Source organism: Pituophis catenifer, unplaced genomic scaffold (assembly GCF_029215685.1).
Source record: "Pituophis catenifer annectens isolate HBS135680 unplaced genomic scaffold, rPitCat1.0.hap2 SCAF_3, whole genome shotgun sequence".
NCBI classification, from domain to species: domain Eukaryota; kingdom Metazoa; phylum Chordata; class Lepidosauria; order Squamata; family Colubridae; genus Pituophis; species Pituophis catenifer.
Window position 1 is genome coordinate 208,380,563 of NW_027256883.1, and position 14,768 is coordinate 208,395,330.

The 14,768-nt window shown below is 43.8% G+C and overlaps 1 protein-coding gene across 1 annotated transcript in view; it reads right to left on the bottom strand.

Moving 5' to 3' along the window:
* Nucleotides 1-14,768, bottom strand: part of NKAIN4 (sodium/potassium transporting ATPase interacting 4) — a 152,329-nt gene that overhangs the window by 96,242 nt on the left and 41,319 nt on the right. The gene's annotated exons all lie outside the window — the stretch shown is intronic.

Sequence of the window (14,768 nt, forward strand, 5' to 3'; positions counted from 1 at the left end):
TGTTTGTGTGTGTGATAGTATATTGCCACTAGGGATAGGCAAAGTAATGCCTTTGAGAACTAATTTCCTCCTGGGCCAATTTTTTTAATTACAAAAGAAACTAAACGAAAGGTGGTATGCTGGAAGGCAAATCAATGGCCTCTATCCTTGTATTTATTTGCTGGAAGAGTTTGCAGCTGTACATAAAATCTCCCTGTGGTGGTTGAAAGTATTTCTTGGTAGTCCTCACTTAGTGGCTGCCTCAGATAGTGACGAGTTATGACAGTGATGCAAAAGTAAGTTTGTGAGCAATGGCCACATTTATCTCTTTCTCTCTCTCTCTCTCTCTCTCTCTCTTTCTCTCTCCCTCTCCCACTCTCCCTCTCCCTCTCTCTCTGATAGTGACCAGATATGACAGTGATACAAAAGTAACTTTGTGAGCAATGGCCACATTTATTGTAGTGTGTATCTCTCTCTCTCCCTCTCTCTCTCCCTCCCTCTCTCTCTCTCTCTCCCCCCTCCGTCTCCCTCTATCTCTCTGTCATGCATTCACCATTGCAGTCAGTTAATATGTATGTATTGTCCTGATCCTGACCCATTTTTTTCTTCGCAACCCCCATTGCCTAAACAAAGAATCTCTTCCTGAGTTGCTTTACAACATAGCATTTCCCTAAAAGGTGCCAAAGGAAGGAGCTCAGCTCTGTGACCTTAATTAATTGATTAGAATCAGCTGCCATCCTGAAACTGACTGGACCTTAATCAGTTTCACACTGAAAGCTTTTGTTTGCCTCCTCAGGGGCTGGTGGTTACAGGCACCAGCTCCCTAGGGAAACAGCTGGTACTAATGCATTCCTTTTGATGTGTATTCCCCATTATGCACCTGCTTACTCTCTTGTAATCCCTTTCTCTCCAATGCATGTAAGTACAAATACCAATTCTCTTCTTGTTAATTATTCCAGCGCTGGAGTGAGCATTCTAAAAGGCAGGAGAGTGGAGGAAACGGCTATATATAAGATTTGACCTTTTAATGGGTTTCTCGTGAGTTGACTTTTGGAAATGGTCCTGTTTGGAGTTATATTTTGTGATGCTGTAAAGGAGAATAGAATAACAGAATTACTGAGTTGGAAGGGACCTTGGAGGTCTTCTAGTCCAACCTTCAACTCAGGCAGAAGAACCTATACCAGTGATGGCGAAGCTTTTTGGCACCAAGTGCCGCAAAGGGAGCATGCACACATGTCTGGGCTGCAACCTGGAAAAGGAGCTGCCCAGGGTGCATGCACACGCCCCAAAAATGAACTTCCGGTTTTAGCTACTGAACTTCTGATTTCAGCCAGCTACTCTTCTGGGTTTCTGGCGGGCATTCGCATGCGACAATCAGCTGGCTGGCGCACATGTTCACGCAGGAAAACGGAAGACCAGCTCTTCCAGTTTCCAGCAATGCCACATGCAAAAAAGCCAGCTGATCATCGTGCGCACATGCGCACCAGAAACCCGGAAGAGGAACGGGCGATGCCGCACATGCCAAGCAACATGGCTCCACGTGCCGCTTTGGACACGCGTGCCATAGGTTCGCCATCACGGACCTATACCATTGCTTATGGCTGTCCAATCTCTTCTCGAAAACTTCCAGTGATGGAGCACCCACAACTTCTGAGCAAAGGAGACCTTTAGCAAAATCATATGCCCAGTCAGGGTTATGTGATTTTTTTTTTTCACTCAGCAATCACTTCACTTAATGGACAAATGGCTAGTCCCAAATTGCAGTCACTAAACAAAGGCTCTCCATGTTGCAGGTGTGCCAGGTTCAAAAGTTGGGCTGCTCGTAACATACATATTAATCATACTGTGCTTATTTCTTTCCATTTTTCTGTCTAACCTTGCTTGTGCTCTAGCCGCAGCTGATACAGGCTAGCAGTAATCAGCCAAGCAAATTCATTAGCAAAACATTTCCCAAACTAATTGAATTTCCAAGAAAACAAGAAACGAAACCCTAATCAATTTCCTTCTTGAATAATTGGGGTGGATATTACTCCTTGATGTTCACTGACTGGGAAAATGAAGGAGGCATGTTTTCCGTAAAGGGAAAAAAAGGAACGCAGCCTTTTGTAGTTCAGATGTTTCATTAAAGCTAACTGTGCCTTTGTTGAACATATTATGCAGAGTTCAGAACAGGGTTTGGTTCACATCTATATGATGGTTGATAGTTAAAGGTCTTCTTGGTTTATCTAGCTAGCCTATTTCTTTTCATTTGAGGATTAGTCTGAGTTGTAAATACAGCCTGAGTATTTACCTGCTTAGTAAAATGTGATGAATTAGTTCAGTGTTTCTCGACCTTCACAACTTCATGAGGTGGGGACTTCAACTCCCAGAATTCCCTAGGTAGCCATGCTGGCTAGGGAATTCTGGGAGTTGAAGTCCACACCTCTTCAAGCCTGAGAAACTGAGAAACCTTATTAAACTATATAGATAGTCCTCGACTTTCGACCACAGTCTTCCGGTGGGCCCAGACAGCCCGAAATCAGCTGGTCGGCACATGTATGCGCGCTGGAGGTAAGCTAGGGCAACGCTTGCGTGCCCACTGATATGGCTCAACGTGCCACCTGTGGCATCCGCGCCATAGGTTCGCCATCACGGGTCTAGGACAATTCACCACAGCCAACTCACTGTGGGACACCTTGTCGTGGGACAAAAGTTACACAATAGCAAAGAAATGGTGGAACAGAATCTTTAAAGAAAGGCTGCGAAAGGAGGGACCAAATGAAATGTGAATGTCAGTAATTAAATAAAACTGCTGAATTGTCCTCTAGTGAATTCTCCTGCAATGAATTGGCCATGGGGAGCTGGCTGGGGCAATCTGGCCACAGCAAGTTGGCCACGGGAGAAATGGCCGTGGTGAGTTGGCCGTGGCCAGTTGGCAGTGGCAAGTTGTCCCATTCCACCTTTTCCTCCCCTATTTTCCCATTATTTTGTATTTCTTTGTTTTTTATAGCTGGATAAACTATAAGAAATATAGTTTATTGCTATATGGCCTATAAGAAAGATGAACAACCATTCCTGGGTGGGGAAGGAGGCAAGTGTGCATTTTTAAAAACATCTGGAAGATTGCTGCAGTAATCATTTTGCGCTAAAATTTCTGGTTTCTATAGTAGGATTTGGCACCAAAGACCAATTTGTCTGCCAGATTCCATATTTTTACAGCAGAGTCACAGATGCATAGTGTGCAACTCTGCCTGATAATATTTTCCAGTGATCCTGGAGGCCTTCGGCAGATAGCAGAACAAAACCAAACCCCTCAATTGTTAAAGCTCTGAATGTTAAAAGTGACAATGGAGAGGAATCCTCAAACTTATAACTACAGATAGTCCTTGACATGACCACAGTTGATCCCAAAATTTCTCCTGCTAAGTGAGACAGTGGTTAAGTGAATCAATGGTATAGGTTCTCCTGTTTGAGCAGGGGGCTGGACTAGAAGACCTCCAAAATCCCTTTCTATTCTATTCTATTCTATTCTATTCTATTCTATTCTATTCTATTCTATTCTATTCTATTCTATTCTCTACTTCTTATTCTATTCTATTCTTATTCTATTCTCTACTCTTATTCTATTCTATTCTGTTCTGTTCTGTTCTGTTCTGTTCTGTTCTCTACTTCTTATTCTATTCTCTACTTCTTATTGTATTGTATTGTATTGTATTGTATTGTATTGTATTGTATTGCATTCTATTCTATTCTATTCTATTCTGTTCTGTTCTGTTCTGTTCTCTACTTCTTATTGTATTCTCTACTTCTTATTCTATTCTATTCTATTCTGTTCTGTTCTGTTCTGTTCTCTACTTCTTATTCTATTCTCTACTTCGTATTGTATTGTATTGTATTGTATTGTATTCTGTTCTGTTCGCTACTTATTGTATTCTCTACTTCTTATTCTATTCTATTCTATTCTATTCTGTTCTGTTCTGTTCTCTATTTCTTATTCTATTCTCTACTTCTTATTCTATTCTGTTCTGTTCTGTTCTCTACTTCTTATTCTATTCTCTACTTCTTATTCTATTCTATTCTGTTTTGTTCTGTTCTGTTCTGTTCTCTACTTCTTATTCTATTCTCTACTTCTTATTGTATTGTATTGTATTGTATTGTATTGTATTGTATTGTATTCTATTCTATTCTATTCTATTCTATTCTATTCTATTCTATTCTTCTTATTGTATTCTCTACTTCGTATTGTATTTATTGTATTGTATTGTATTGTATTGTATTGTATTCTTATTCTATTCTCTACTCTTATTCTATTCTGTTCTGTTCTGTTCTGTTCTGTTCTGTTCTGTTCTGTTCTCTACTTCTTGTATTCTCTACTTCTTATTCTATTCTATTCTATTGTGTTCTGTTCTGTTCTCTACTTCTTATTCTATTCTCTACTTCTTATTGTATTGTATTGTACTGTATTGTATTGTATTCTATTTTATTCTATTCTATTCTTCTTATTGTATTCTCTACTTCGTATGGTATGGTATGGTATGGTATGGTATGGTATGGTATGGTATGGTATGGTATGGTATGGTATGGTATTGTATTGTATTGTATTGTATTGTATTGTATTCTATTCTATTCTATTCTATTCTATTCTATTCTATTCTATTCTATTCTATCCTATCCTATCCTATCCTATCCTATCCTATCCTATCCTATCCCAGTTGTTAAGTTAATAAGCTGGTTGTTAAGCGAATCTGGCTTCCCCATTGACTTTGCTTGTCAGAAGGTTGCAAAAGGGGATCACACATGACCCTGGGACAATGCGACCATCACAAATATAAACAAGTTGCTAAGTGGCCAAAGTGTGAAAAACAACCCTAAGTCATTTTTTTCAGGGCCCTTGTAACTTCAAATGGACCATTGTAAATTGAGGATTACTTGTATTCATTTAGCAATCATTTGAAGTGAGGATAGAATAGAATCTGATAGAATAGAGAATAGATAAAATAGAAACAGAACAGAACAGAACAGGATAACAGAGTTGGAAGGGACCTTGTAGGTCATCTAGTCCAACCCCCCACTGTCCAAGCAGGAGACCCGACTCCATTTCTGATGGCAGTCCAGTCTCTTCTTGAAAGCTTCCAGTGATGAAGCTCCCACAACTTCAAAAGGCAACTTTGGAAGTAGTAGCTGTGGTAATAGTAGTAACCGTGAGAGGGATCTTGGAGTCCTAGTGGACAACCATTTAAACATGAGCCAGCCGTGTGGAGCAGCTGCCAAAAAAGCCAACACAGTTCTAGGCTGCATAAACAGAGGGATAGAATCAAGATCACATCAAGTGTTAATACCACTTTATAAGGCCTTGGTAAGGCCACACTTGGAATATTGCATTCAGTTTTGGTCGCCATGGTGTAAAACAGATGTTGAGACTCTGGAAAGAGTGCAGAGAAGAGCAACAAAGAGGATTAAGGGACTGGAGGCTAAAACATATAAGGAATGGTTGCTGGAAATGGGTAGATCGAGTTTAATGAAAAAAAAGGACTAGGGGAGACATGATAGCAGTGTTCCGATATCTTATCGGCTGCCACAAAGAAGAGGGAGTCAAGCTACTCTCCAAAGCACCTGAGGGTAGGACAAGAAGCAATGGGTGGAAACTAATCAAGGAGAGAAGCAACTTAGAACTAAGGAGAAATTTCCTGACAGAACAATTAATCAGTGGAACAACTTGCCTCCAAAAGTTGTGAATGCTCCAACACTGGAAGTTTTTAAAAAGACATTGGATAACCATTTGTCTGAAGTGATGTAGGGATTCCTGCCTAAGCAGGGGGTTAGATTAGAAGACCTCCAAGGTCCCTTCCAACTCTGTTATTCTATTTTATTCTATTCTTAACTTCTGTTCCATTGGTGACCGAATTTGCAATTCCTTTCCCAACGCAGTTGAGCAACAATTGGAGGAGTGGGGTAAGAGAGAAGAGAACCCCTCCAGTTAAAAAGTTATATTTGCAAGATCCAGGTGATAAGGAACAAGAGGCCATCAGCTGAGGAGCACGATACTTGCTGTGTTTAAGGTTCCCTGGAGGGATAGAAAAATGCTGGAAATTCCTAGAACTCACAGAAATTAGCCAAGCAAACTTTTTTAGCAAATTGTCTGAAACATCAGGATCAATACCAAACCAACAATCAAAGGGGAAACAATACTCCAGCTAAGGAACTACCAACTCACACACACACACCAGTGGTGGGTTCCTCCCGGTTCGGTCCGGTTCGGCCAAGCCGGTAGCGGTGACGATATGACGTCACCAAACCGGTTCTCCCCTCTGGCCTCGGAGTGGGGGGGAGGCCAGTTTTTCTCTCTCACCTGGCTCCAGAGTCTTTCTAGGAGTCTGGGGAGGGCAAACACGGCCTTCCCCACTACCACCACCCCGGAGGCCCTCCAGAAGCTAGAAATGGCCTGTTTGCCAACTTCTGGTGGGACCGAAAGGCCTGTTTTTTGCTGCCCCAAATGCGCCATTTCTGGCCTCTGTAGGGCCTCTGGGGGTGTGGGGAAGGCCGTTTTTCACCCTCCCCAGACTCCTAGAGAGGCTCTGGAGGCTGGGGACAGCAAAAAACGGGCCTTCCGGTCCCACCGTAAATTGGCAAACGGGCCATTTCTGGCCTCTGGAGGGCCTCCAGTGGGGGTGGGGAAGGCTGTTTTCGCCCTCCCCAGATGCCTGCAGAGGTTCTGGAGCTAGGTGAGAGAGAAAAACAGGCCTATCGGCCATCACGTGCCGGGAGCAGGGGGGGGTGTCACATGCGCATCCATGAGGGTGGGGCGCATAGAATTATGGGTGTGAGCTACCCCCCCTCCTGGCACGTGATGGCAAAAAGGTTAGCCATCACTGTGTTACCTAGTTGGGCAATGAAACATCTGCAAGAAGATAACCAGACTCAGAGATCACCAAGAACCACACAGTTGTCCCTCCTCCTCCTCCTCCCTTGCCTTCTGCACTTGTGGCCAGCCTCAAAACCATGCCTAAAAAGGGGGCGGGCCCACCTATTTCTGCTACCAGTTCGGGCAAACCGGTCCGAACTGACGGAATACCAACTCGAAACTAGACGAAACTAGCTCTCTATCCTCCTCCGGTCATCACCGTTCTACAGGTAGTCTTACTTACGACTTACGACCACAATGGTGTCCAAAATTTATGTTGTTAAGCGAGACATTTGTTAAGTGAGTTTTGCCCCATTTTATGTCCTATCTTGTCACAGTTGTTAAGTGAATCACTGCAGTTGTTAAGCTAGTAACCCGGTTGTTAAGTGAATCTGGCTTTCCCCCATGGACTTTGCTCGTCAGAAACTCACAAAATGGAATTATATCCACCCGGGGATATTGCAACCATCATAAATATGAGCCAGTTGCCCAGCGTCTGAATTTTGAACACGTGATCATGGGGATGCTGCAAAGGTCATAACTGTGGAAAATGGTCATGAAGTTCCTTTTTTCAGTGCCGTTGCAACTTCAAACGGTCACTAAATGAACTGTTGTAAGTCAAGGATTACCTGTATTATGTAGTCCATACCAGTGGTGGGTTTCAAAATTTTTTACTACCAGTTCTATGGGTGTGGCTTGGTGGGCGTGGCATGGCTTGGTGGGCGTGGCTTGGTGGGCGTGGCAGGGGAAGGATACTATGAAATCTCCATTCCCTCCCCAATCCAGGGGAAGGATACTGTAAAATCCCCATTTCCTCCCAATCAGTTGGGATTTGGGAGGAAGAGAATAGATGGGGGCGGGGCCAGTCAGAATTTTTTACTACTGGTTCTCCAAACTACTCAAAATTTCCACTACCGGTTCTCCAGAACTGGTCAGAACCTGCTGAAGCCATTTGTCTTGAATGGTATATGACTTCCTGCCTAAGCAGAGGTTGGACTAGAAGACCTCCAAGGTCCCTTCCAACTCTGTTATTCTATTTATTTATTTTTTATTCTATACATTGAGTTGTATCTCTATTATGTCCATTCATTCTGCCCGGAAAAAATGCCTTAATATTATTTGTTTTAGAATATATCTCTCTTTCCCAGCCTGACGTCTTCTGGGAACACAGCAACTAATTATTGCAAGAGTTGTAAGAAGCTAATCCTCAACCACAAACACAATCAAAGTGGACTCTACCCTTTGAGATAATCCAGATAATAGGTCTATATTCTGAATTCCTGAGACTTACCTCTATCATCACTTCATTTTTTTTTCTCTTAATCCGAACACTTCCTTAACAAAGAAGTACAGGTAAACTTACAATCACTCACTTTGTGTCCTTTTGAAATTATAATGACACTGAAAAAAATGACATACAGTCAACTGGTCCTCACACTTATGACCATTGCAGCATCCTTGTGGACACGGGATCAAAATTCAGGCCCTTGGCAACCGGCATGTATCGATAACCATCCCAGATTCTCAGGATCAAGCGATCACCATATGCAACCTTCCCAGTTCTCTCCCAACAAGCAAAGTCAATGGGGAAAGCTGGATTCACTTAACAATCATGTGATTTGCTTAATGACGGCGGTGATTCATTTAGCAGCCATTGCAAAAAAAGATTGTAAAATTGAGCAGGGTTCCCTTAACAAGCACCTTGCTTAACAACGTAAATTATGGTCTCAGAAAACAAGCTCAGGATCCAAAAGAATCTTGACAGATTTGAACGACGGGCCCTATCCGACAACATGAAATTTAATGTGGAGAAAAGCAAAGTTTTACACCCAGGCAGGAAAAAAAACCCAAAGGTACAAATACAGATTAGGCGAACCCTGGCTCAAAAACGGTAACTGTGAGAGGGACCTTGGCAATCTAGTGGACAATCACTTCAATATGAGCCAGCTGTGTGCGGCAGCAGCCAAAAAAAGCTAATACAATGCCTGATTTTATAAACAGGCATAGAATCAAAATCACATGGAAGTATTAATACCCCTTTATAAAGCCTTAGTAAGGCCACACCTGAAATCCTGCATCCAGTTTTGGTCACCACATTACAAAAAAGATGTTGAGACTTTGGAAAAAGTGCAGAGAAGAGCAACTAAGATGATTAAGGGCCTGGAGCAGTGGACGGATTCAGCCGGTTCAGTCTGGATCACACGAACTGGTAGCGGCGACTGCAGGAGGCTCTCCCTACCTGCCCGGACGTAATGGGCGATTACTGCGCATGCACAGAAGCGCTCACATTTGCGAACCGGTAGGGAAGGTAAGTGAATCCCACCGCTGGCCCGGAGACTAAAACATATGAAGAACATCTGAGGGATTTGGGTCTAGAGAAAAAAAGGACTAAGGGTGACATGATAGCAGTGTTGCAGTTTTTGAGGGGCTGCCACAAAGAGGAGGGGGTCAATTTATTTTCCAAAGCACCACAAGGCAAGATAAGAAACAATAGATGGAAATTAATCAAGGAGAATAAGGGACGCGGTGGCTCAGTGGCTAAGACGCCGAGCTTGTTGATCGAAAGGTCGGCAGTTCAGCAGTTCGAATCCCTAGTGCCGCGTAACGGGGTGAGCTCCCATTACTTGTCCCAGTTTCTGCTAACCTAGTAGTTGGCAGAAAGCACATAAAAAATGCAAGTAGAAAAATAGGGACCGCCTTTGGTGGGAAGGTAACAGCGTTCCGTGCGCCTTTGGCGTTGAGTCATGCCAGCCACATGACCACGATGTCTTGGGACAGCACTGGCTCTTCGGCTTTGAAACGGAGATGAGCACCGACCCCTAGAGTCGGGAACTAGCACATATGTGTGAGGGGAACCTTTACCTTTAACCTACTCAAGGAGAGAAACAACCTGAGGAGAAACTTCCTAACAGCTATGACAATTAACCAGTGGAACAGAAGTTGCTTTCGGACGTTGTGGGTGCTTCATCACTGGAGGTTTTTAAGAAGAGACTGGACAGTCTCTTGTCTGAAATGGTATAGGATCTCCTGCTTCAGCAGGGGGCTGGACTAGAAGACCTCCAAGGTCCCTTCCGGCTCTATTGCTGATTCTGGTCCCAATAGTGATTGTACGCCAAGATCTGTATGGTAAGCTTGCTAGTCTCTAACCAATGTTGCAAATGTACCTCTGTATGACATAGGAAACCGTGGGTGGCAGGAGAGAGAGCTTTTATGAGTCATTTTAACTACACAATCATGCAAAGGTATTAAAGAATTTGGTCTCCAGGTGCTGTTTCTCTACATGCTAATGGCTGGTTCCACTGTGGATGCAAAGATTTAGCAGCAGAAGCTCAACAAATTATTTAAAAAGCCAAAGTCGTATTAAAATAATTGGATTCACTTTAGTTAAACAAACCTCCCTTACTTGTTCAAAATGCTACTGCAGTTAAGCAATATTCATTACCTTGCTTTAGAGTTAGGCATTCTCCTGCATCACATTGCACAAAAATTAGCTTTGTGCATCGCTGGGAATTTTAACAGGGCTTTAGAGAGGGGCATACCATACAGATAGTCCTCGACTTACAACAGTTCGTTTATTGACCATTCAAATTTACAACATCACTGCATCCAGTTTTGGTCACCACGATGTAAAAAAGATGTTGAGACTTTAGAAAGAGTGCAGCAAAAGATGATTAGGGGACTGAAGGCTAAAACATATAAAGAACGGTTTCTGGAACTGGATATGTCTAGCTTGATGGAAAAAAAAAAAGAAAGAAAAGAATGACTAGGGGAGACATGATAGCAGAGATGGGTTTCAGCAGCTACTGACCAGTTCTGGAGAACCGGTAGCAGAAATTTTGAGTAGTTTGGAGAACCGGTAGTAAAAATTCTGACTGGCCTCACCCCCATCTATTTTCTGCCTCCCAAATCCCAGCTGATCGGGAGGAAATGGGGATTTTGCAGTAACCTTCCCCTGCCATGCCCACCAAGCCACGCCCACCAAGCCAAACCCACAGAACCGGTAGTAAAAAAATTTGAAACCCACCACTGTTTAACATGCAACATCCTAAAAACAAAACAGGGATTTATCAAATATTGATCCCATGTTCACCTAGCAGGCTACATCCAAGGAAATAAACCATTCTAGGATTTAATATGATGGCCTAGTTCCAGTGGTGGGCTGCAGCCGATTCAGACCGGTTCAGGCGAACCGGTAGTTCCGCTGATCAGCTGGCCCCGCCCACCCACCCCTGTCCTATCCTGTCCTATATTTTCTTCTTTCTGGCTCAGCTGGTTTGCACGGCACAGCTGATTTCCACGCCTCCACTGTTCTACTTACCAGGGCTGCCTTAGATGGTAAGCAGCTGAGCTTCAAATTGCTGTATTTTGAACGATGCACGCAAGCACGCTCGGCGCGCGTGCGAGCGCATAGACCCAGTTGTTAAACCAGTTGCAGCCCACCACTGGCTAGTTCAGTGATGGCGAACCTTTTTGCCATCGCGTGCCAGGAGCAAGGGAGGGGGAGAAGTCACGTATGCACCCCGCCCCTGCACATCCGTGTGCGACTCCCCCACTCCTCCTCCCCCCCGCTTCCCCTCCACCCAGCTCCTGGCATGTGATGGCCCATTTTTCTCTCTCTCCAAGCTCCAGAGCCTTTCTAGGAGCTTGGGGGAGGGCGAAAACGGCTTTCCCCACCCACCCCCAGAGGTCCTCCGGAGGCAGGAAGTTGACAAACGGCCCATTTCCTGCCTCCGGAGGGCCTCCAGGGGGATGGGTGGGGAAAGCCGTTTTTGCCCTCCCCAAGCTCCTAGAAAGGCTCTGGAGCCTGAGGAGAGAGAAAAATGGGCCTTCCCCCCCACCTCCCCAAGGCCCTCCGGAGGCAGGAAATAGCCTGTTTCCTTACTTCCAGTGGGCCCAGAAGGCCCGAAAATCAGCTGGCCAGCACGTGCTGGAGCTGAGTTCACGTGCCTTCTGATTCGCCATCATGGGCCTAAGTTCATACCTCACGCTAAGGCAATTGGGGATTCACACAAGGTACCCAGCCCTACTTAAGTCTAGACTCACGTGTGGTGCCAATTCATCTGCTGAAATTTAATTCACATTCCATTCTTCAGCATAATTTAAATAGGGCACATGTTCAGATAACAGGGTATTATACAAACAATATCAGGATAGACACTTTTTGAGCAAGAGGTAGCACATCTGAATCACATTTCCTTTAGAGGAAGGATGGCTGATTAACAGTAACAGTATAATAGAGTTAGAAGGAGGTCTTCTGGTCTAACCCAACAGGAGACCCTATAATCATTCCAGACAAATGGCTGTCTAATCTCTTCTTGAAAACGTCCAGTGATGGAGCACCTACAACATTTGGAGACAAGCCATTCTAGTAGTTAATTGTTCTCACTGTCAGGAGATTCCTCCTTCGCTCTAGATTAGATCTCTCTTTAATGATCTTCCACCCATTGGTTCTTGTCCTGCCATCAGGTCCTTTGGGAAATAGGTCAATCCCCTCTTCTCTGTGGCAGCCCTTCAAATATTGGAAGACTGCTATCATGTCACCCCTAGTCCTTCTTTTCATTAAAGTAGACATGCCCAGTTCCTGCAATCATTCTCCATGCGGTTTAGCCTCCAGTCCCCCAATCATCTTTGTTGCTCTTCTCTGCACTCTTTCTAGAATCTCAACAAATTTTGATTATGACCTATGACCTATTACTTGCTGCTTACATGTACACTGTGAGCCTATGCAATGGAGACAGATTCCATGAGTGTCTGATCACACTTGGCTAGTAAAGAATTCTATTCTATTCTATTCTATTCTATTCTATTCTATTCTATTCTATTCTATTCTATTCCATTCCATTCCATTCCATTCCATTCCATTCCATTCCATTCCATTCCATTCCATTCTTAATTCTCTTCTCTTCTCTTCTCTTCTCTTCTCTTCTCTTCTCTTCTCTTCTCTTCTCTTCTCTTCTCTTCTATTCCATTCCATTCCATTCCATTCCATTCCATTCCATTCTTAATTCTCTTCCCTTCCCTTCCCTTCCCTTCCCTTCCCTTCCATCCCATCCCATCCCATCCCATCCCATCCCATCCTTAACTCTCTTCTCTTCCTATTCCTATTCCTATTCCTATTCCTATTCCTATTCCTATTCCTATTCCTATTCCTATTCCTATTCCTATTCCTATTCTTATTCCTATTCCATGCTATTCCATTCTATTCCATTCCATTCCATCCCATCCCATCCTTAACTTTCTTCTTCTCTTCTCTTCTCTTCTCTTCTCTTCTCTTCTCTTCTCTTCTCTTCTCTTCTCTTCCTATTCCTTTCCATTCCATTCCATCCCATCCCATCCCATCCCATCCCATCCCATCCCATCCTTAACTCTCTTCTTCTCTTCTCTTCTCTTCTCTTCTCTTCTCTTCTCTTCTCTTCTCTTCTCTTCTCTTCTCTTCTCTTCCTATTCCTTTCCATTCCATCCCATCCCATCCCATCCCATCCCATCCCATCCTTAACTCTCTTCTTCTCTTCTCTTCTCTTCTCTTCTCTTCTCTTCTCTTCTCTTCTCTTCTCTTCTCTTCTCTTCCTATTCCTATTCCTATTCCTATTCCTATTCCTATTCCATTTTATTCTTTTCGACCAAAACTGGACACAGGATTCCAAGTGTGGTCTTACCATGTAGTGTAGGATTAGGTAACACCTTCTATGGCCTAATTATATGAAATGTATATACCTATACTTGAAATGTCAGATGAAAACCTGTGTCCAGGATGTTATAAAACATGCAGGAAAGGGTTTAACTTTTGGGGGGTATTTTACAACGTTGGGATGTGTATTGAGGCTAACTCCGTTAAAATTGAGCAAAGTCCAAATTTTCCTTTTGCTAGCAAGCTCAGACTTGCAAGCAGCCTGAGGCCCAAGGTGGTGACTCTGTGACTCGGTTGCCCAATCCTTTGGTTGTGTTGGTGCAATTGCTGTTTCTTCAGACAAGGTTGTCAAGGAAACGTATCTCTGGGCCTTGCACTCCCACCACCAGCCAAGGTCCTTGGTCCAGCAAGGTCAAGAGAGCAATCAAGGAGGTGGGGGCAGTTTATCACTATGTCTCTGAGATAGGTTTAGTCAGCACTCTTATTTATTTATTTTATTTATTTAGTTTTTCAAACATGTACGAGATAACAGGTATAAGTATAAACATGAATATGAACACAGGAAATGGATACGAATAAATGGGGACAGTAGGACAGGGACGGTAGGCACGTTGGTGCCAGAGGTGGGTTTCAGCAGGTTCTGACCAGTTCTGGCGAACCGGTAGCGGAAATTTTGAGTAGTTCGGAGAACCGGTAGTAAAAATTCTGACTGGCCCCGCCCCCATCTATTCTCTGCCTCCCAAGTCCCAGCTGTTCGGGAGGCAACGAGCCGAGGTGGCGCAGTGGTTAGGGTGCAGTACTGCAGCTACTTCAGCTGACTGTTAGTTCAGCAGATCAGCGGATCAAATCTCACTGGCTCAAGGATGACTCAACCTTCCATCCTTCCAAGGTGGGTAAAATGAGGACCCAGATTGTTGGGGGCAATATGCTATTTAGTATATTGTCTTTGGTGTAAGCCGCCCAGAGTCCTCGGAGAGTGGGCAGCATAGAAATATGAATAATAAATAATAAATAAATAAATAAATAAATAAATAAATAAATGGGGATTTTGCAGTAACCTTCCCCTGGATTGGGGAGGGAATGGTGATTTTACAGTATCCTTCCCCTGGGGTAGGGAGGGAATGGAGATTTTACAGTATCCTTCCCCTGCCACACCCACCAAGCCACACCCACAGAACCGGTAGTAAAAATTTTTGAAACCCACCGCTGGTTAGTGCTCTTATACACGCCCCGTACAGACCTTTTAGGAATGGGGTGAGGTCAACAGTAGACAGTCTAAGG